We start from the raw sequence: 21226 nt of genomic DNA, 5'->3' as shown, positions 1-21226 counted from the left end.
TCCTCTCTCCCTCCTGTCTCACCGAGTACTCTCTCCCCCAGTCCTCCCAGCTCCATGTAGGCGTTCTGGAAGGCCTCCTTCATCTCCTCGTCCATGGGCTGCTCCTTGCCCTGGATCAAGATGGAGGAGCAGCGGTCCAGGATCCTCTCTGGCGCTCCCTTCATCACCAGCAGGTAGCGGTTGTCGTTCTCGTCCTCCGTCTCATGCACAGAGAGCTGGGGGGGAGGGGCAAGGGGTGGAGCACAATCACACACTTGTTGTTCAGCCTATTATACAAAGTCCTTACACGAACTGTTAATATAAGGATTTAAAAAAACCTTGTTTTCCCTGACCCGAGCTTCGACCCTAACCCGGACCCAGGTACGACCAGGGTCTGACCCACACCTAGACCTAGAGCCGTGTGCATCCAGACGATTCAGGGTCGCTTTTGCCTTTTATAACACAGCGAATGAGATCACACGGATAGGTGTAACCTGATCCTAAATCAGCACTCCTACTCTGAGACAATTGGATACATGCAGCCCCAGGGATCCAGGGTGCGCACTTGCTCTCCATATTGGTCCCTCACCTGGTACTTGTTGGTGGAGTTGAAGGGGATCTCGGCCACCTTCTTGTTCTTCTCCCTCATCTGCCTGACGCTGCCGCAGGACAGCTCGATACATTTCAGCAGCGCGGACTCGGAGGCGTCGCCCGCCACGTCCCTCTTCAGGATGGGCAGCTGGTCCTGAGCCGCTTTGAACTGCGCCCGGTTACACAGGGCCGCCACGCGCGCCAGCGCCAACCACGTCTCCGAGCTCTTGTCGAAAGAGGCGCCTGGGGAGAAGAGAGGGAGGAAGAGTTGTTAGTGGCAGACACATGGTTGTTGCATTCCTGTGCTCACAGGCAGCCCTGAAGCCTTCATCAAGGCCTGCATGAATACACGTACTACCATCAAAGAAAATGCAAATCCTTTGATACAAGATGTTACAAACAACATCAGGCCAATCTTTGATGGCCTAGTTATTCCCTAACAAAGTGGTCTGAAACTTCTGACTCGGGTGCCACATCAGGCCTGCAAACCTCATTTTGCTGGTTTGCAAAATTGTATCTAATTCCAGCGACTACAAGACCTAAATCACCTAAACTGGTGCCACCATATGAATAACTGTGATCACAATAAGATGTATTGACTTTGATGTTATATAGTAAAGAACATAAACAACGAGTTCAGTGAACTTAAACCCATCTCTCCTACCAGACTGGTCCTCAGTGGTGTCGGCCTCGTGGATCTGGTTGTCAAACCACATGTGGGCCACGGTCATCCTGTTCTGGGTCAAGGTGCCAGTCTTATCAGAGCAGATGGTGGAGGTGGAGCCCAGGGTCTCCACAGCCTCAAGGTTCTTCACCAGACAGTTCTTACGAGCCATACGCTTAGCGGTCAGGGTCAGACACACCTGAGAGAGAGAAGAAGAAGAAGAAGAGAGACAGAGAAAAGAGAGAGACAGAGAAAGGAGAGAGAAAATAGAGAGACAAGAGAGAGAGAAAGTAGAGAGACAAGAGAGAGAGAGAAATGAGAGAGAAAAGAGAGAGACAGAAAGGAGAGAGAAAAGAGAGAGAAATGAGAGAGAAAAGAGAGACAGAAAAGAGAGAGAAATGAGAGAGAAATGAGAGAGAAAAGAGAGAGAGAAAAGAGAGAGGGAGAAATGAGAGAAATGAGAGAGGGAGAAATGAGAGAGAAAAGAGAGAGAGAGAAAGGAGAGAGAAAAGAGAGAGAAATGAGAGAGAAAAGAGAGAGAGAAAAGAGAGAGGGAGAAATGAGAGAAAAGAGAGAGGAAGAAATGAGAGAGAAAAGAGAGAGAGAAAAGAGAGAGACAGAGAAAAGAGAGAAAAGAGAGAGACAGAGAAAGGAGAGAAAAGAGAGAGACAGAGAAAGGAGAGAAAAAAGAGAGAGACGAGAGAGAGAGAGAAAAGAGAGAGAAAAGAGAGAGAAAAGAGAAAGGAGAGAGAAAAGAGAGAGACAGAGAAAGCAACAGAGATTGCGAAAAGAAGACAGGGTTGGAAGAAAGTAACAAATAGAGAATGGGAGAACATGAGAGAAAAGATTAGTACCGAATCATGAAAGTGAAAACATGGGATGCACAACTCCAGGTGCAGACGCCCTAGACCCTCAAACCAATCAACAACTTACTTGCATCTGCAGAGAAGAAACCCATGACCAACCAATACAAGATAACTACACACTTACCCTTGAGACCTGGAGTTGTACAAACCCCCGTCATTCCACACCCCCCGCTCCCCATTACATTAAAATGCACTAGAGCCAAACAAATACTACAGTATATTTCACAGCCCAGAAGGGAAATGCAGAAGGATAGAAAGAAAGAGAAGGAAAGCCAAGCACTGAGTAAAAAGCAGGGAAAGGCAGGCGCCAGTGTTTCATGCGACTTTCAAAATGGCAAAACGTATCATGGGTCATACAGGCTACTAGCCAAGCAGAGAGAGTGGCAACAGCCCAGCATTTACATGAACATTAGCCTAGCATTTATCAGTCTCTCTTAACAGTTGTCATAGAAGACAACTGACCGGAGGGAGTCACTGACACTGAATGACGCAGGTGTAGAGAGAGCCTGAAAAAGAGACACAGACACAAAGAGGGAAGAAGAGAGAAGAAGAGAGAGAGATACAGGTACACAGAAATCAAAGGGCTGTGGAGAGAGGGGAGAGAGAGAAGGGAGAGAGAGAAGAGAGAGGGGAGAGAGAGGAGAGAGAGAAGGGAGAGAGAGAAGAGAGAGGGGAGAGAGAGGAGAGAGAGAGAAGAGAGAAGAAAGAGAGAGAGAAGAGAGAAGAGAGAGAGAGAAGAGAGAGGAGAGAGAGAGAAGAGAGAGAGAGAGAGAGAAGAGAGAGAGAAGAGAGAGAGAGAAGAGAGAGAGAAGAGAGAAAGAGAGAAGAGAGAGAAGAGAGAGAGAAGAGAGAAGAGAGAGAGAGAAGAGAGAGAGAAGAGAGAAGAGAGAGAGAGAAGAGAGAGAGAGAGAGAGAGAGAGAGAGAGAGAGAAGAGAGAAGAGAGAGAGAAGAAAGAGAAGAGAGATACACCACCACAACCATCAAGAAGACACAAGCGGCTCTATTATTACAGACATAACCACGCAGATAACGGATAACCACGCAGCGATACTGGAACACATGGAAATATTAGCGCAGAGATATAACACACAGAGTAAGAGACAGACAGACAGACAGACAGACAGACAGACAGACAGACAGACAGACAGACAGACAGACAGACACAGAGGTACAGCACAAGACACCGACACAGAGGAAAAAGCAGAACACAGACAAACACACAGTCCACTCTTCACTACCCCCCCCAACTTCCCCTCGCAACGCCATCCACCACACCACACAACACGATACTAAAATCCACCAAAATATCCCCTCACAGTGACAGTAGCCAGCAGGCCCTCGGGCACGTTGGCCACGATGATGCCGATGAGGAAGATGACGGCCTCCAGCCAGGTGTAGCCCAGGCAGACGGCCAGGATGAAGAAGGTGATGCCTAGGAACACTGCCACGCCTGTGATCAGGTGGATGAAGTGCTCGATCTCCTTGGCGATGGGGGTCTTGCCCGACTCCAGGCCGGAGGTGAGGGTGGCGATACGGCCCATGACGGTACGGTCGCCGGTGCACACCACGATGCCACGCGCCGTGCCTGGTGATGGCGGGGAGAAGAGACGGACGTTAGATGACTTTACTTGCATGTTAAATTGGTGTATTGTCAAAGATTAGGAATGCCACTTGTGGTGCCATGTGTAAAATGATGAGTTCCCCCATACAGCGAAAAGCACTTTGAGGAAAAACTCAAAGTGCAAATCAAATGTGTTTAATAATCATTTTTTGTATCACTCCCTTATAGTAAATGTCCCGAAAGTAATCATTCAAAAAAATATAATACTGAACTGCTGAAGTGTTCTTTACTGAAATGCCACGGAAGTATTTCTTATCGCCACCAATGCAGGTGCCATACACTGTTCTGACCACACGGGGGCGGCATATACCATTCTATGAAGTAAATCCTAGTTCTTTAGTATATTTGGGGCCTACAGGTAACCAGTGCCTGGCCTTAGCTTCATCAGACAACCAAGGCCTAGAGTCAATCAGATCAGCGTTAACCTGCCGTAACCGACAATTGCATTCCATATCATCGTTTTTTTTTGTTTAGGCAATGTTGGGGGTGTAACTGCGTTGGAGCTGTCAAACCGGTGAGCGGCTGCTCTCGCGGTCATCGTCACGAAGCCACAGCCATCCCACTCGCTTTTAGAAGTTTCCAAAGAGAAAGTGTAGGCTCTATAAAAAATAATGACACTCAAATTGAGAAAAATCAGTCAACAAAGTATTTATACGAGCCGAAACGAGGTGTGGATTACGTTGCAACATGGCCGCATGGGATGTTTCACTAATGCATCCAATGTCCGCGGCAGGTATTAACACACATGCTGATCGTGGATTCGACCGCTCCAACGCAGTTACGCCTCCGACGTCGCCTTAAAACAAAAACAAATATATGCTCTGCAGTTGTCTCTTACCGCAGGTCAAAGCTGAACTGGCTGAATATTCTCCATTCCTCCTCTATTGACACTTCCATTAGACCACTGAGCCATAAGTGGACGCTAAGCTAATATTGACACCAGATGGAGGGTTCTCAAAGACGAAGCGCTGTGGGCAGATGGAAAGGGAAAAGGGAGCAGCCGGGGAATTCAAAGAAGAAGGGAGGAAGGGAGAGGTGAAAGAAAGAAGGAGAGCGAGACAGAGTGTGCGTGGGCGTTGGGTTGGGTGCTTGTTAAAATGGTGGGTGACTTGTTGCCATGGCAGCCAGCATTTTCCACCTTAAAACCCGCTCAGAGGTGGATAAAGAGAAGAAGAAAGAGGAAACAGAAAGAAAACACAGGAATGGAAAGACGACATGTAGAGTGAAGGGGCAATGATGGTTAAGACGACAGCAATGATGATGATGATGATGATGATGATGGCGATGAGAAGAAGGAAATGGGCCAAGAGGAAGAGGGGGATGGGGACGATGCAGTTGCCAAGGCGACCGTACCTTCAACACAGTTGGTGGAGAAGAAAGCGACATTGCGGGTCTCCAGGGGGTTGTCATGGGTACAGTCAGGTGACCTGCTCTGGGGTTCCGATTCACCAGTCAGGGAGGAGTTATCCACCTATAGGAGAAGGACAAAATCCAAAAAAGCTTGTATGTAAAATGTGTAGTGTAGTGTAGTGTAGTGTAGTGTAGTGTAGTGTAGTGTGTGTGTGTGTGTGTGTGTGTGTGTGTGTGTGTGTGTGTGTGTGTGTGTGTGTGTGTGTGTGTGTGTGTGATCCATTTGTATTGATCAGTTTGTATTACTATCCTCGTGGGTACAGGAAATCCTCAAAAGTCCCCACAAGGATAGTAAAACAAGGAACATTCTCCAAAGGTTATTTTAAGTTTAGGGGTTAGGTTTACAATTAGGGGTAGGGTTAGAATTAGGGTTAGGTTTACAATTAGGGGTAGGGTTAGAATTAGGGTTAGGTTTTTTAAATATTTTTTTTTATGGAAATAAATGTTTTGGTCCCCACAAGGATAGTTAAACCTATGCTGTGTGTGTGTGTGTGTGTCTGTGTGTGTAGGTTTACCTTGCAGCCGTGAGCAGAGACGATCCTGAGGTCGGCGGGGATCCTATCTCCTCCCTTCACCTCCACCAGGTCTCCAGCCACCACCTCCTCAGCGTTGATCTGCATCTTCTCGCCCTCGCGGATCACCAGCGCTTGCTGTGGATAGAGGAAACCCCAATGGTGAAGTAGGAACCATGAACCAACCATTAAGTGACTATGCATACAGGTGTAACACTGGGGTAACAGTAAAACCCACTAAACGCTATCACTGACCATAAACTAACTAGTAATGGTTTTTATGTTCTAACTATATAATTTCATAGAGATAGGCAGATAAATAGTAGACCGTACAGTAACCAACTAACCATTGACTGACTATTGACACTGGCCATAGAAAGACTCTGGATAGAAAATGTGTACCTATGGTCTGTACGTATGGACTACATAGAGACTGAACATTTGAGCCGATGTCTGAGCAGCTATTAACTCACCACTGAATGACCATATGCATCATGTTCACTTACAAAGACGTAGAATAGAATAGACTAACCACTGGTTACAGTGGCCAAAACCCTGTCGGCTACGTGTGTTTTGAGGGGGAACATATGGATAAGGGTCAAAGGTTATTTTGAGTCACTGCCACAACTACCCCACCCATCGTCATCTAGAAAAACAAGTTTGTATTATTCATTTGTAAAACACATATGATTGAGACTAATAGGATTGGAATGAGTATTACAGACACTGAGTCCTACGGTCAGGGATCATCAACTAGATTCAGGGCCGTTTTTTTCTCTCGAGAGAGGATGGCCTGGGGGCCGGGAACATGATTATAAATCATTTGTTACACTGCAAATTGAACGCAAGATGCCCAAACAGTTATAACATTTGACTAATACATGATCATCTTAAACCTTGCCGACATTTGTATAGGATCACACATATCTCTAAACTATGTGTGGGAATACTTTGGAAGACATTTCCAGAATTAAAATCACTTGGAGTTGATTTGTTTTACAGTCTTTTATGTCGCGATTTTGTTAAACAAATATATATGTTTGGGGTCAGAAAACTTGGGGAGGGGGCAAATAAAATCAACTGCTGGGCCAAATTCAGCTTGCTGGCCGCCAGTTGAGGATACCCGCTCTAACCGGTTGGGAATGTAGGGAGACAATAGGATAGGGTGGCAAAGGTCTAAGAAGAGGTTTGTTTACCTGGGGCACCATGTTCTTGAAGGACTCCATGATTTTGGAGCTCTTTGCCTCCTGGAAGTAGGAGAAACAGCCGGTGATGATGACGACTGCCGAGAGAACGATTCCCAGGTACAACTGGGGAGAGAGAACGCAGCAAACAATGTTAATTAAAAAAGAAAAACAGTATTGGAACATTTGATACAAACGTTCTTTACAACTATTATGTCCTTCTACTAATGTTTATCAGATAACATTTTCCCAGGACATTTTAAAAGCATTCGTGGGATGTTGTCATGCTGAAGTGATCTGAAAACCAAACTGGGACTCCGTTGGAACGTTGCCTAACATTGCAGGAACGTTCACTGTTTGCTGGGGAAAAATTTAACTTCATTGTTTGATCATGTTAATATGGTGGCGAGCTTTTTAATTTGTTTAGGTTTGGTTGAACTATATGGCTGGATCTAAAATGCCACATGCCATGCAGGGTTGGGGTCAATTCAGAATTGAATTGAGAATGGCTGATCAATTCCAATTCAGTTCTTGAATTTTGATTGAAATAGTACACAGGATGCAGAATAATTTGAATTTGACTTTGAATTCATGGAACATACATAGGATAGGAAATAAATCATTGATAAATTCAATGAAATTCGTGGAAATTCAAATGCCTTATTTAGTATTACCCGAGTACAACTGGAGACAGAGAGCAAGGAGAGAGAGAAATATTGTTTAACCATTTATCATTTTAGATGGTGTCTATACTTCACATTCATTTAGGGTTGGTTGAACCATATAGCTGGATCTAAGGAACACATGGGACTCTGACTCATCTCAACACTAGACACTTCCTTGTTTGCCAAGTCATAGAGTTTCCAAAATATTTTAGTGCCAAGCAAGAACCAGACACAACTTCCCAAGTTGAATCCTAATGCTACGTTTTGGAAACACTACATTAAGCTGAACCCAAAAGGCCATCTTTAACCTTGCATCCATTTGTCCCCTGCCAAGTGATAATGGTGGCCCTGTTGTGGGGGGGGGGATCTGTCACTCACATTGTCTCCCGCGGGCTCGTCCTCGGTGGCGGCCTGGATGGCGTAGGCCAGGAAACAGAGGATGGCGCCGGTCCACAGCAGGATGGAGAAGCCACCGAACAGCTGGCGACAGAACTTGACCCACTCGGGGTGGTGGGGGGAGGCGTGAGGGCGTTGGGGCCGTCTCGAGCCAGGTACTCAGCGGCCTTGGCATTGGTCAGACCCTGAAGAGGGGGTGAGAGAGGAGGGAAAGGGATTGGCTGATATTTGTGTGCGACAACTGATATTACCATTAATGTTCTAACATGTTTCATTTTAAAAGCCCCAACAGGTTTTTGGGAAAAGTCTTGAGGCGATGAACTTACCTGGACTATGTCGGTAGAGTACTTCTGGCATACCTCCTCGATGGACATCTTGTGTTCCGTCTAAAAGAGAAAAGTTGAAAACATTGAATAAATCTCTAGTTTTAACTATATTCTTGCAAATTCATATTGTGAATAACGCCGGAGACAGGTTGGGGCGAGGAGAGGGACGGAAGCTATACTGGTACACCTCAGAACAGAGTAAATCTTCTTCAAACAGGATTAGTTTATATTGGAAGTGCCTCTCGCCAGAGACTACTATTCGTACCAACAACAACAAAAAAACTATTTCCTTTGCTTGACACCCATGAGATGAATTTACTGCCAACAATAAAATAGATTTTCAGGAATACAGGCTGTCAAAATCCATTGTCCAAACATCTGAGAAGTCATTTATTAACAACTTTGTCGCTGTCCCAAACAGAACACATAAAGACCGCCCACTGGGAACACACTGGGTGAATCAAAGTAGTTTCCACGTCATTTCAATGAAATGACGTTGAACCAACATGGAATAGACGTTGAATTGACGTCTGTGCCCAGTGGGTGCTCTTTAGGATAGTGTTTCTCAAACTGTTATTATACCAGTGTCCGGCAAGCTATGGTCCTTTCTTCTTCGGCTAAAACTCGCACCCTAGATGAATCTAAATAGGTTTCAGCAAGCCATCTGAGGGAACAGTTAGCAACATCCCAGGGACCAGTGCCGGTCGCAGGACACACTGCTCTAGGCCCACGATGCACTGACAGGAAACAGGAAGTAGGAATGATGCACCACATACCAAGGGAACTTCCTTCTTCAATTCCTCCATGTCCTTGGTCTTCTTGTCTGCCTTGGAGTCCGCCTTCTTGGAGTCCGCCTTCTTGGGGGACTCCTTCTCATCCTTCTCCGTCGTGGTGGCCACACGGTAGCTATCTGACCGTCCGTACTGCAAGACAAACAAAGAGAGTCCTCAGAACACAGATCCCTGACTCGTCCATATTTTACATAGAAAAAGGTTGGGCTAATAAACGGTGTGTGTCAGCTAATCCCAAAACCACCATGTTAGGCTGTAAATGCCTCAATGCTGCCATAGTAACTTTGACTATGGCAGTGAAGTGGGCTTCCTGGTGCCAGCTGGTATCCTACGTGCACCACAAGCCAAAGCCACAATTACATAGGAATTCATGGACTCAGATAACCCACAATATCACTGTTAGCTACTTGAGTGTAGGCCACAATCAAACAAGCAAACAGAGATTGAAGTGCAAGGCTGCCGTAATTATACGATTGGGCAAAGCTCCCTAAATATTTTCCACTCTAGCTTTGTATATTTCACATGAAAAGGATCAAAGGATAACAGCCAGGAGGATGTGTGTACAACATGGTCCAGAATGGAAGGTTTTGTCTAATCAGGACCAATTGGTTATGGTTTAAAACTCGGCGACCTTACTAGGCGTCTCCTATAGGTAGTGAAACTATCCAAATTCCCACCATTTGAGAGCGTTTCATTTCCCAGTTGAAAATGTTTATGTTTCCCAACATTAAAATGAATTCCTGTCATTGAGACAAGGTATGGGCCAAGGAGTGACCAAGTGTATTCCCGGTAAACACCCATTACTGGGATTTTCTTGTCCTATTTGTCTTGGTATCTCCGCGTGAACGGCTGCATTCGTGCCAGGTAGACCCCGCCCGTTGTCTTTCGCGGTAAATCTTTTTTTGTTTCTTTGTTAACCTGATTGAAGGCTTTTTCTTTTAAATATTGAAGTCTGAAGTGGGAACTTTGTAAATGCGTACAGTGAGCAACGTCACTTTGGAACATTGGCGCCATTTTGTCAATGAATCTAACCACCTCGACCCACCTGCCTCTGCTGCTTTGTTTCCCTTAAGACTGCCTCAAGCTCCCTATTTAACTGTAAGTGATGAGTTAATGATTTCCTACCTAATGAAAAGGCACCCAAACATGCTTTCTTCCTCTACCATTCCCTCCCTCAATTACTCCCTCCACACCCACCCTCTATTTTACTGTGTCTTTCTCATCTCTCTCTCTCTCTCTCTCTCTCTCTCTCTCTCTCTCTCTCTCTCCCAAACTCTCTTCACATCCCTTCCTCTTTCTCTCCTTTCATCTCTCTCTCTCTCTCTCTCCCAAACTCTCTTCACATCCCTTCCTCTTTCTCTCCTTTCATCTCTCTCTCTCTCTCCCAAACTCTCTTCACATCCCTCCCTCTTTCTCTCCTCCGTGGACAATGCCAGCCTTGTGAGAGTACAGTGCCACAGTGGCAGCAGTGAGCGGGACCTCACATGGTCGTTTCTATGGAAAGCGCATGACAGTGGCCCTGTGGCTCCAGGGGGCCATGGTGATCAGGGAGACTACGGACCACAGCAAGTCCTAGGAACGTCCTGAGAGGAGATTTGGTCAATGATAGACCTACTAAACTATCTGCCTTATGTGTGCATGTGTGTGTTTACATGCCTCTTTACACTACATGACCAAAAGTTGTTGTTATGGATGGGTTTGAAAATGTCACAGTGTACAATGACACCCAAGACAGATGGAATAATACCATACAAAATGATTTAAACAAGCAGTTACACTCTTCAAAGAAACACACATACATTATGTCTTTGTACAGTGTATTTGGAAAGTATTCAGACCCCTTGACTCTTCCCACATTTTGTTACGTTACAGCCTTATTCTAAAATTGATTCAATTGTTTTTTCCCTCATCAATCTATACACAATACCCCAGACTGACAAAGCAAAATGAGTTGTTTTTAAAAAATGTTTGCAAATGTATTAAATATTTTTTTAAATGGTGGGCCTCCCGAGTCGAACAGATTTCTAAGGCACTGCATCGCAGTGCTAGAGGCGTCACTACAGACCCGGGTTCGATCCCGGGCTGTATCACAACCGGCCGTGATTGGGAGTCTCACAGGGCGGCACACAATTGGCCCAGCGTTGTCCGGGTTAGGGGATGGTTTGGCCAGGGTCTTTACTTGACTCATCTCACTCTAGCGACTCCTTGTGGCGGGCCAGGCGCCTTAGCAGGCTGACCTCGGTCGTCAGTTGAACGGTGTTTCCTCCGACACATCGGTGCAACTGGCTTCCAGGTTAAGCGGGTGGGTGTTATAGGAAGCGCGGTTTGGCGGGTCATGTTTTCGGAGGACGCATGACTCGACCTTTGCCCCCCGAGCCGGTTGGGGAGTTGGACCACATCATGGCTTTCCAAATGCACTGTATGTGCCTATCTGTGCCATATGGTCCTAATATATACAAGTGGCAATGTATCGTCTCAACTTTAGGGTCTCTATTCAATCGCAGTAAGACAGTAAAACACACCATGAGCGGGGCCTTGGGTTTCATCCCTGATACATTCACATTGTATCCATCTTGTGCAGTCCACAAGGTAACCACATTTCATGGCTGAATTACAGTCTGCATCGCTTGATCAAAGACTAGACATTGCCACTCAGGGGAGAGATTCAAAAGCTTGCAGATATGGATATATAACCTGTCCTATGAGACGACTCCAAATCATTGTATCAGAGCTAAATCCCCCAGCTTGACATTTTACAAGATATGCATCACAAGAGCCTTTGGTGGTTCATCTTCCTACTACATCTGCTTCTGTTTCCCAGAATCTAACACGCACAAACCAGGAAGTACCCCAGGAGTCCTCCACAGTCCTCCACAGTAGAGCCAAAATGTCATCCACTAAACCCCTCAGTTGCCTAGCCTACCACTGACTGACTATGCTGATAATCCACTTAAATCCCTTTGCTCTCAAATTAGTTTTGAAAAGGCAGAGGGAGGGGGTGAGAAGGGACATTTGGGAGGGGTCTTATCTGTAGGTTTAATCCAGACTTTTGTCTGCTATGGCAACGGTTTGTGTTTGTTTTCTATTTTGGTAAACTAGCATATCTCGTGGTTTGCTGTTAAACCACCAACATCCTGTTATTCTGCGTTCTGGTTTCTATTAGAATCCACTTGCCATGACTGATAATCATTAAGATGATATAGCGACCAAGATACTAGGCCATATTGTGTGTGAGGTGTTGTTGTGCAGTATGGCTGTTATTGTAATGGTAGGTGTAAGAGTGTGTGTATGTGTACCTTTACTTATTTATATATAAAGTATACAGTGTGTGTGTATGTGTACCTTTACTTACTTGTATATAAAGTATACAGTGTGTGTGTATGTGTACCTTTACTTACTTGTATATAAAGTATACAGTGTGTGTGTATGTGTACCTTTACTTATTCGTATATGAAGTATTTAGTGTGTGTGTATGTGTACCTTTACTTATTCGTATATAAAGTATACAGTGTGTGTGTATGTGTACCTTTACTTATTCGTATATGAAGTATTTAGTGTGTGTGTATGTGTACCTTTACTTATTTGTATATGAAGTATTTAGTGTGTGTGTATGTGTACCTTTACTTACTTGTATATAAAGTATACAGTGTGTGTGTATGTGTACCTTTACTTACTTGTATATAAAGTATACAGTGTGTGTGTATGTGTACCTTTACTTACTTGTATATAAAGTATACAGTGTGTGTGTATGTGTACCTTTACTTACTTGTATATAAAGTATACAGTGTGTGTGTATGTGTACCTTTACTTATTCGTATATGAAGTATTTAGTGTGTGTGTATGTGTACCTTTACTTATTCGTATATGAAGTATTTAGTGTGTGTGTATGTGTACCTTTACTTATTTGTATATGAAGTATTTAGTGTGTGTGTATGTGTACCTTTACTTACTTGTATATAAAGTATACAGTGTGTGTGTATGTGTACCTTTACTTACTTGTATATAAAGTATACAGTGTGTGTGTATGTGTACCTTTACTTACTTGTATATAAAGTATACAGTGTGTGTGTATGTGTACCTTTACTTATTCGTATATGAAGTATTTAGTGTGTGTGTATGTGTACCTTTACTTATTCGTATATGAAGTATTTAGTGTGTGTGTATGTGTACCTTTACTTATTCGTATATGAAGTATTTAGTGTGTGTGTATGTGTACCTTTACTTATTTGTATATGAAGTATTTAGTGTGTGTGTATGTGTACCTTTACTATTTCGTATTTGAAGTATTTAGTGTGTGTGTATGTGTACCTTTACTTATTCGTATATAAAGTATACAGTGTGTGTGTATGTGTACCTTTACTTATTCGTATATGAAGTATTTAGTGTGTGTGTATGTGTACCTTTACTTATTAGTATATGAAGTATTTAGTGTGTGTGTATGTGTACCTTTACTTATTCGTATATGAAGTATTTAGTGTGTGTGTATGTGATTCAGTATGATGTTGGGCCGGTGTGAAGCTCTATGTGTGAGCGTGTCCCCGTGTGTGTTTGCGTGCGTGAGTGAGTGATGTGATTGTAAGCCATCTGTCATAAAGGAGGGATAGTGTGAAAATCTGGAGCAGGAGATGGGATTACCACTGTTTACTACAGTATAGGACAAACTCACTGAACAATATAGTAATCCTTACTCTCTTTTATTCCCCCTCTCTCTCTCTCTCTCTCTTCTATCATTCTGGTGTTCTACCACTCTCTCTCTTAATCACGTTCACCTTCGACTCTATTTTTTCTCTCCCCTATCTTCTATCACTTGCATGTATTCACTCATTCCCTTGCTCACAAAGAGCTGAATGGTTCTGAAAGGAGTGCATGATTCAAGGGAAACTTTGAGCTCTGTAAACCTTTCTCATGTTGGGATTCATCTCAAAGCCACATACCGTTTGTGGCAGTGGTGGGATTTGAACACAGGTTTCAGACTGGAACCTAAATCCAGCACTACAAGCCCAGTCACTGAGTCATTTACTCACCCATTCACACACATCCATTTTTACCCAGTCATTCTGTGCGTTCATAACATACGCACCAATACAGACAATTGAATATACAACCATCCACTCATGATATTGACTGTTCCTCGCTCAATTCCATTGGCTATTCCCTCTCTGCTCCCAGCCCACTACACACACACACGTGTAGCCTACACATCCATTCACAGTCAAGGCTGATGCCCAAGAGTCTTTCCACTCAGGCACACACTAGCCCGACTTGTTCATTAGAAGGACCCCTGCTCAGCACTAACCACTGCCTGCACTTTGGTACAGGCTCAACCTGAGGAATTTCTAAGAACAAATTCTCAGAGTATGAGTGCTGATATAGGATCAGTTTTAGATCCTGATGAATGAGATTACATTGAAAGGCGGGACCTGATTCTAGATCAGAACTCCTTGTCTCAGACACTATGATTTTGGGCTGAGCATAATGCCTTATCCCAATGCACCAGCAGTAGCCTATGGTACTTGTAGCCGACAAGTTTGCAGATTAAAGCTGTTGAATCTTTAATTTCCTACACAACAAATGGTAATATCCAAGAACCATGGAAATATAGTTAACTTTACCTTAAGTCAAATTCAATTTCAGAATTTATGCCACAGGCTAGAAAATGGGCCACGGGGTGGCAGAAGCTGTGTTTAACCAAGTGTTGATACCCAAGAAAGAGGAAGTACAGTTTCCGTACCAGTGCAGACCTGCTCTAGAATATTTCAGAGTGCTTTGCCACAGACTAGATCCTGTAGACCACAGACTTCTCTTCCACAGAGAAGCAGATCATCACTACACGCCGATCAGTGGATCGATCTAGAAATCACTGACGCGCACTGACCGGAGACCCGCCCCACCGCCCCCTCCATCATCCATCCATCCTCCCCCTCCCATCCCTACATTGCCCCCTACCCAGAAGCCCACCCATCTGTCTTCTCTCTTTTCTCCTGTGATCGGTTCATCCAGTGTGGTGGGGTAGGGGCTTCCGTCAAATGAGATACATTGATGTAAGTACATTGTTTACTTGATCGTGTTCAGCATGTGATTGCGTTAAGCGTATGACGTTTGACGTTTGAGCGCCCTCGCTGTTTGACTGTGCTTTAAGACTGGGCTGCATATGGGTTGAATGGCATTTCACTTCACTCATTCACTTCTAGAAATCCTACTTATCTCTCCTCGTGCTTTAATCCTACTGATCCCTAAAGACACCTCATATCTCTAAAGCCCACTGGTCAAACACACTGACCAAAATGGCTACTATTAACTGAATGAGCTTGACAGACCCGGCCACAAATGAGCCAGGTTTCCTGGCAACAGCCAATCCCTGGACTGTTAAGAAATATTAATCTAACTGACCACCTTTTAACTCATGCATCACCGAGCTGTTCTATTTACCCTGATGGAAAACCAGTAAAAGCCCGTCTTCACACCTCTGACAGGAAGTGATGTCATGTTCGCCATACTTGGAAATCAATGACGACCTTTCACTACTAGGACATGGTTTATTGGATGTCCCTGATCCCTGACGTACATTAGAGCAGAATGGATCACACACACACACACACACACACACACACACACACACACACACACACACACACACACACACACACACACACACACACACACACACAGCTGTTGGAAACCAGACATGCAGGAAACAAGAGGTCCCATCAATGCAGATGAGATGACTGCATTATTCAACGGCCCATAATCACCCTCTTCACTGGCACTGGTGACTCATACATACAAGGAGTTCCCCCCCGTCACCAACGCCTTGACACAACACTGCATTTGAAAGCAACTTTGAATGCAATGTCATCACTTTATTTATTTTGGGGGGGGGGGGGGGGCTGTATGGTTGTGTATTGGTAATGATGATAAGATACCTGCAGCAATGTTAGAATTTTAGACATGGTCTAAATCTTCATCAAAACCATGCCTCAATCTGAAAAACATCTTAGAATCTAACTGTAGAATGACTTACAATTCTGTATTGAGATTTTTGGTTACACAGAAAGTGTTACTTTGATGTCCATAAAAACGTAAATGTTGGACTCTAGTATACGCCAATGTTTAACTAACATAGATTCACCTGATGCATAATGGTTGTACAACTGAAACTCAATTGTCATGCGTGCAAAATTATTCAGCCCCTTTACATTCAGTGCAGAAAACTCTCTCCAGAAGTTCAGTGAGGATCTCTGAATGATCCAATCTTGACCTAAATGACTAATGATGATAAATACAATCCACCTGTGTGTAATCAAGTCTCCGTATAAATGCACCTGCACTGTGATAGTCTCAGAGGTCCGTTAAAAGCGCAGAGAGCATCATGAAGAACAAGGAACACACCAGGCAGGTCTGAGATACTGTTGTGAAGAAGTTTAAAGCCGGATTTGGATACAAAAAGATTTCCCAAGCTTTAAACATCCCAAGGAGCACTGTGCAAGCGATAATATTGAAATGGAAGGAGTATCAGACCACTGCAAATCTACCAAGACCTGGCCGTCCCTCTAAACTTTCAGCTCATACAAGGAGAAGACTGATCAGAGATGCAGCCAAGAGGCCCATGATCACTCTGGATGAACTGCAGAGATCTACAGCTGAGGTGGGAGACTCTGTCCATAGGACAACAATCAGTCGTATATTGCACAAATCTGGCCTTTATGGAAGAGTGGCAAGAGGAAAGCCATTTCTTAAAGATATCCATAAAAAGTGTTGTTTAAAGTTTGCCACAAGCCACCTGGGAGACACACCAAACATGTGGAAGAAGGTGCTCTGGTCAGATGAAACCAAAATTGAACTTTTTGGCAACAATGCAAAACGTTATGTTTGGCGTAAAAGCAACACAGCTCATCACCCTGAACACACCATCCCCACTGTCAAACATGGTGGTGGCAGCATCATGGTTTGGGCCTGCTTTTCTGATGGAGTCTGCAAAAGACCTGAGACTGGGATGGAGATTTGTCTTCCAACAAGACAATGATCCAAAACATAAAGCAAAATCTACAATGGAATGGTTCAAAAATAAACATATCCAGGTGTTAGAATGGTCAAGTCAAAGTCCAGACCTGAATCCAATCGAGAATTAGTGGAAAGAACTGAAAACTGCTGTTCACAAATGCTCTCCATCCAACTTCACTGAGTTCGAGCGGTTTTGCAAGGAGGAATGGGAAAAAATGTCAGTCTCTCGATGTGCAAAACTGATAGAGACATACCCCAAGTGACTTACAGCTGTAATCGCAGCAAAAGGTGGCGCTACAAAGTATTAACTTAAGGGGGCTGAATAATTTTGCACGCCCAATTTTTCAGTTTTTGATTTGTTAAAAAAGTTTGAATTATCCAATAAATGTCGTTCCACTTCATGATTGTGTCCCACTTGTTGTTGATTTTTCACAAAAAAATACAGTTTTATATATTTATGTTTGAAGCCTGAAATGTGGCAAAAGGTCACAAAGTTCAAGGGGGCCGAATACTTTCACAAGGCACTGTATATCATTGAGTTAATAAAGCCGCATACAAACATGGTTTCTTTTATGTTTTCTTGAGTAAGGCAGCTCCAAAATGCAGGTGTTTCAGCCTAGCTCAGTGCTTTCTGTGGTGGTGGGGCAAGGTAGCAGAAAATACGGGGCATGGCGCCGTGATTGCCTCAGTGTTCTGTCACTCAAGGGGACACTATGTCACCGCCAAGTCTAAGGGTAGAGCTCGAAAATTTAAGCCCCTTTTGGGTGCTGCCATAGAGTTACATTAGAAATGCCCATCCAAGAAGGCTCAATTTCATTGACCACAGATGAAATGATGTCAAATCACGTTATATCTACAGAAGCTTTGGACTGGCATCATACTTTCAAAATCTTAGCTAGCAGTCATCATCATGAATCAAGTCGACAATCTACTGGCAAATCCTTTTTAATCCTCGTCATATGAAGAGAAATAAGGAAGATAAATTACAGATAAAACGTATCGGTGCTCATCGGCCATTGGACATAAACATCACAGTTGGAAATTGCAACTTCAACAATGAGTGGTTTGGAAGGAATCAGTGGAGTGAATGTGTGGTCCCAAGTCTAAGATTAAGGGTATCTTTTCCTAGTTAAAAATTGGCCATGCTGTAAATAAAGCATGATTTATGCCGCGCTCAAAACCCCTGTTAACTTGGAACAGCAAAATATGACTTTAGTGAGTTCAAAACAACTGGGAACTCTGGAAAAACAAGCTACGACTGGGAAAATACGTTTTAAACTTTCATCCAACTCAGAATTGTAAATTGGGAACTCGGCCCTCTTTCTAGAGCTATTACCTGGAGATCACTGACGTCATCATGATTCAACTTTTTTTTCTTCAAGTTCCCAGTTGTCTTGAAAGCACCTTAAATCCAGAGAAATGTCGGACGTTGATGACAAAGTTTGAAGATAAAATTTGCCCACGAATTTGCCCAAGGACCATGTGGCTTCATCACAAGGTGAGTCCAAACATGTATTGTATGCTGCTGCATAAATTATGTAATATGCCAGGGAGATACAGTTGAAGTTGGAAGTTTACATACATACATGTAAACTTCTGACCAACTGGAATTGTGAATTACAAGTGAAATAATCTGTCTGTAAACAATTGTTGGAAAAATGACTTGTGTCATGCACAAAGTAGATGTCCTTAACCAACTTCCCAAAACTATAGTTTGTTAATTAACAAGAAATTTGTGGAGTGGTTAAAAAACTAGTTTTAATGACTCCAACCGAAGTGTATGTAAACTTCTGACTTCAACTCTATGTATACTGTAGCTAAGAAAGTAATACTAAGTGTATGTTGTGTAGTAAGTTGTTAGTAGCCTCACCCTAATAAATTACTCTATTTTCACCTTTTAATTTCGCCTATTTCGCCTGTTCTGACTTAGTGGTGCACATGAAGCCTATAACCTGTTTTTGAGAAATGTAATCATTGAATATTTTAAGAGCTTTCATTGTCTGCTTAAATGCCCCCTTTATTTATCCTACGGTTCTGACTTGGTGTACAGGGAGAACACTATAAGAACGGCCCATGTTCTGAATTCTGTCACTGTACATTTCAAAATGAATGTCTTAATCAAAATTACAGATTGCCTCTCATCTGCTTGTCTTCCCTTATGACATAGCGTGTACATCTCAATTGTCAGTAGAAACCACATTTGTTTAAGCAAGTCAGCCATATCAGTTATTTATTTTTAATGGGCAGTAAATGAGGCTGAATGAACTGTTTCGTTGCCAGAGAAGGCTCCCCTGATAGCCAGGTGTAGCAATGGTATAGTGCAATTAATGTATTATTTAGTGTTGTGGCTTTGCTGGCATGCATCCCACATAATTTTGTTTTGCCCCACCAAGATTTATATGCCAAAATCGCCACTGGAAATGAGCAAGGTTTTCTGTTAGAATCATGCACTGGCATGTTTGATTATTAGGCTACGACAACCTCCCTAACCCACATCGAAATGGGGAATTGGGCATCCATTTTGACGCAGCTGTCTGCGCCGATTGGTACCCCAACCGAACCTCTCCACTAATTCCCTTTCGGTATATCCATAAGCAACGACTTTCACAGCTTCCGCGAGTTAAAATATTACTCTGTAGGATGGGTATAAAACAAGTGGTCGAAAATTCAAATATTATCTATCGGCATTTAGTATCCCACACCCACCCTCTGAATATGTCCCCGTCGCCTCTCCATCAATTCCAAATTACAATCACGGAGGCCATCAGTGTGCAATAAAAGCAAGGGGTCAAAACGTGAAACAAAATTATGACAACCAGACTCATAATGTAATGGAATTAGACATATTTAAGTTTAAATGAGATGTCGAGGATTGATAAAGTTGTCCGCCATCCTTACTGCATCACAATTGCCTTTCTTCGGTAGCCTAGCCTAAATATTGTAATTCTTATTGGCAAGATCTATATGCACCATTCAAATTCAATGGAATATAGTATCCAAATAGTGAATGGCCCAAAAAAACATCAGGCTAATTTGGGATTTGGGTTTAGAGAACAGCTTGTTTTCAATTTGGCACGAGGTCCATCCATCGATAGCCTACATATGTTTAGCGTTATTAATGTCCATTTTGGAACAGGAATGAAACAACAGATTCCCCTCTCCCAGTAACTACATTATAACGCACCGACTGGCGTCTGGAGAGGAGAAGAGTGGAAGTGTGTCGCGGATCGGTTCGGGTGCAATTCGGAAAACAGGGCAGATAGCAGATTATAACAAAGTCAGTAATGTTGCTATTTAACACACACATGGCAAGAAAATATAATGTAACGAAAGAATAGACAGTAATTAAAGGAATTGGGACTGTAATTCGTGCAATTGTATTGAATCAACATAGACATAAATAGCTACACTGCACACGTTTAACAGTCATGCAAGTAAAGTCACACCAATTTGCCATGATATCACAAGCCATCGAAATACTATAGTGGACTATGCCATTCTAATATGATATTTATTATCTTTAAGGAGCGTTACACATTCCACATAGGTTACAGCTACCCATTCATAAACTCATTGTTACGCACACCAATTAGAATGGAAATAGCTCTTACCCCCATCTCAGTCAGTCGGGTATCCTCAGCAGATGAAACTGTTTTAGGCTGGATTCAAAGCCGAATAGTTGATAGTAGGCTGTAGTATAAAAACAGAAGAGGAAACTGTAACTCGACAAATTTGAGGAACAAACGCTCTTCTTCCTGACACAATTGGCTTTTGCTCTAATAATAAATGATCAGATGTCGTTTAAAAGAGGAACGGCATAGGAATACGTGAGAAGGCAAGGTTTCATTGAATACCTATGCCAAGTTGTATTCGCCCCCCCCCCCACCCCCACCCCACCCCACACACACCCCACACACACACACACTCACACACAAAAAAACGAATTAAAGGGGCCGTTTTATGTGTAATATACAATTATAAGCATCCTAGCAATAAGCGTTGCTCTGTATGACGTGAAAATGATACCAGGTGAAATTGAAGAGCCGAGCGTCTTGGTTAGCGATATTCGGATTCTGTCTCCCTCCGCTGCTATGCCCAGCTGTGGTCCCTCTCCCTTTCCACACCACTCCGCGTGTGAAAGAAATGCCAGTGGGTGTGTGAGATGCACTGGCACTCCCATAGACACGCAAAGCAGGACAGACCTATTGCAAGTGCGCTA

At 43.4% G+C, this 21226-nt stretch overlaps 1 pseudogene; it reads right to left on the bottom strand.

Moving 5' to 3' along the window:
- The window catches only part of LOC135552239 (sodium/potassium-transporting ATPase subunit alpha-3-like), a 33193-nt pseudogene extending 12323 nt beyond the window's left edge, over positions 1–20870 (bottom strand).
- Between the last annotated feature and the right edge of the window lie 356 nt (positions 20871–21226).

The sequence above is a fragment of the Oncorhynchus masou genome, chromosome 13 (assembly GCF_036934945.1).
Source record: "Oncorhynchus masou masou isolate Uvic2021 chromosome 13, UVic_Omas_1.1, whole genome shotgun sequence".
Taxonomy (NCBI): Eukaryota; Metazoa; Chordata; class Actinopteri; order Salmoniformes; family Salmonidae; genus Oncorhynchus; species Oncorhynchus masou.
Note: the sequence above shows the minus strand (reverse complement) of the source record. Positions and strands in the feature narration are given on the sequence as shown.